The sequence below is a fragment of the Nipponia nippon genome, unplaced genomic scaffold (genome assembly GCF_047370975.1).
Source record: "Nipponia nippon isolate SJK-2023a ecotype South Korea unplaced genomic scaffold, ASM4737097v1 scaffold_75, whole genome shotgun sequence".
NCBI lineage: Eukaryota > Metazoa > Chordata > Aves > Pelecaniformes > Threskiornithidae > Nipponia > Nipponia nippon.
The window spans coordinates 263,868-266,494 of NW_028262397.1; the positions used below are offsets into that span (position 1 = coordinate 263,868).

The following is a 2,627-nucleotide window of genomic DNA, read 5'->3' on the forward strand; positions in this document are numbered from 1 at the left end:
AGAGCACCAGCTGAATGATCCCCAGCACGGCTTTGTCAGCTGTCCTGTGCACATGAGAGGTCTTACTGGGACAGAGCTCCCTCCGGAGGGAGGATGCCGCCATTGAGGCCTCAGCTCCAGGGAGTGCGTCTCCCTGGGACTGCGGGGATGGTGGCCTCCGGTCTGGGAAATGGGGTCCAGGTGAAGGAGATGTGTGAGGATGGCACCAGTCTGTGCACCACTGAGAATGACAAAGAGGAGAGAGACGGGGTCTTTGCAGAGACCCTGCAGAGGAGAGATCTCGATCCCTGTGGAGCAGGGAAGGAGGGACAGCTGGAGACCAGCCTGGAGGAGCACTGAAGGGAGAGTCCTGCCCAGGGAGGGGCTGGGGCCTGTTGGTGCTGGAGGAAGGCTCCTTCTAAGCCACAGATCTACAGCTACAGAGCTGCGATGATGCTCTGGCAAGAGGTGAAGGAGCAAGCAGGGCTGGGGCAGGCTGGAAGAAGGCAAATGGGCTTTGCAAACATGGAAGGGAGAAAATGATTGCTGAAGCCCGGGGTTGAACCAGGGACCTTGAGATCTTCAGTCTAACGCTCTCCCAGCTGAGCTACTTCAGCCCTGCCTTGCCCCATTTTAGCCCTTGTCCCTGTGGCAGCGGTGCCAGGCCACAGGCTGACACACAGGAGGAGGCTCCTCAGGGAGGTTCCCAGGGAAAAGCTGTGCCCAGCCTCAGGCAGAGGGGACCTGGCCCCTCCCTGCCTCCGAGGCCACGGGGGCTCCAGGTTTGGTGGAGGCCAGCTCGCACTGGCTGTGCCAAGATGTGTGTGGGCCTAGTACAAATGTGACAGTGGCAAAGGTCAGTGGGCAGGCCAGGCATGGGCAGCTGCAAAGGCTAAAGGTGGAAGAATTGTGGGACAGGCGGAAGACCTTATCTCCTTCCCCATGGAAGGCCTCCCTCCCACCACCCTTTTTTCCCCAGCTCAACTTCACCCCTTTGTTCCCAACTCTTCTGCCCCTGAGCAGTGCAGGGGGATGGGGAATGGAGGCTGTGGTCAGTCCAGAACAGTTCCTCTCTGTGGCTCCTTCCTTCTCACACTTTTCCCATGGGGTCCGTCTTGTGGGCTACAGTCCTTTCTGACGAACTTGCTCCAGCATGGGCTCTCCTCAAGCCACCGTTCTTGCAGGAAATATCCTACGTCTGCAGGGTTGGGTCCTCCACAGACTGCAGGGCTTACCTTCTCCATTGTGCTCTCTGCCATGGGCTGCAGGGAACCTGCTGTGGTGCCTGAAGCACCTCCTTCTTCACCAACCGTGGTGCCTGCAGGGCTGTTTCTCCCACTATTGTTTCCCTCACTCCTCTCCCACTTTGGCAGTTGTGACCTTTCTTAAATACATTTTCACAGAGGTTCCACCATCCTCGTTGATGGGCTCAGCTTTGGCCAGCGATGGGTCTGTTTGGAGCCAGCTGGAAGCAGCTCTGCCTGGCATGGAGGCAGCCCCTGGTCTCTTCTCACAGAGACCACCCCTGCAGCCCCCCCGCTACCAAAACCTGCACCTGGACACCAAGACACAGTGTAAAGCTTTGCTTTGCTAAATGACGTCCCCTGCTCTTCCCTCATCCACAAATACAGTTTACTCGCTGGGGAGGCAGAGAGAGAAGCAGAGAAGGCCTTGATGCTGTGCAAACCCAGTTCAGCACTAGCTACAACACTGGGGTGTTGTCAACACTGTTTTGGTCACAAATCCCAAACATAGCAGCATACGGGCTGATATGAAGAAAATTATAGAATCATAGAATCATTGAATCGTTAAGGTTGGAAAAGACCCTCAAGATCATCAAGTCCAACTGTTAACCCAGCACTGCCAAGGCCACCACTAAACCATGTCCTCAAGCACCACGTCTACCCGTCTTTTAAATACCTCCAGGGATGGAGACTCAACCACTTCCCTGGGCAGCTGTTCCAGTGCCTGGCAGCCCTTTTGGTGAAGAAGTTTTTCCTAATATCCAACCTAAACTTCCCCTGGCACAGCTTGAGGCCGTTTCCTCTTGTTCTATCGCTTCGTACTTAGGAGAAGAGACCGACCCTCACCTTGCTACAGCCTCCTTTCAGGTAGTTGTAGAGACCAATAAGGTCTCCCCTCAGCCTCCTCTTCTCCAAACTAAACAACCCCAGCTCCCTCAGCCGCTCCTCACCAGACTTGTTCTCTAGACCCTTCACCAACTTTGCGCCCTTCTTTGGACACGCTCTAGCACCTCGATGTCCTTCTTGGAGTGAGGGACCCAACACTGAACACAGTACTCGAGGTGCAGCATCACCAGCACCAAGTACAGGGGCACCATCACCTCCCTGGTCCTGCTGGCCACGCTATTCCTGATACAAGCCAGGATGCCATTGGCCCTCTTGGCCACCTGAGCACCCTGCTGGCTCATGTTCAGGCAGCTGTCAACCAACACCCCCAGGTCCTTGTCTGCCAGGCAGCTCCCAGCCGCTCCTCCCCAAGCCTGTAGCGCTGCATGGGGTTGTTGTGAGCCAAGTGCAGGACCCGGCCCTGAGCCTTGTTGAATCTCATACAGTTGGCCTGGGCCCATCGCTCCAGCCTGGCCTGGGCCCTCTGTAGGGCCTTCCTGCCCTCCAGCAGATCAACAC

At 56.5% G+C, this 2,627-nt stretch overlaps 1 non-coding gene across 1 annotated transcript; it reads right to left on the reverse strand.

Annotated features, from left to right (window-relative positions):
- Nucleotides 1–523: 523 nt before the first annotated feature.
- TRNAF-GAA (transfer RNA phenylalanine (anticodon GAA)) lies at nucleotides 524–596 on the reverse strand. The gene has a single exon. It is a non-coding gene; the product is annotated as a tRNA-Phe (tRNA).
- Between the last annotated feature and the right edge of the window lie 2,031 nt (nucleotides 597–2,627).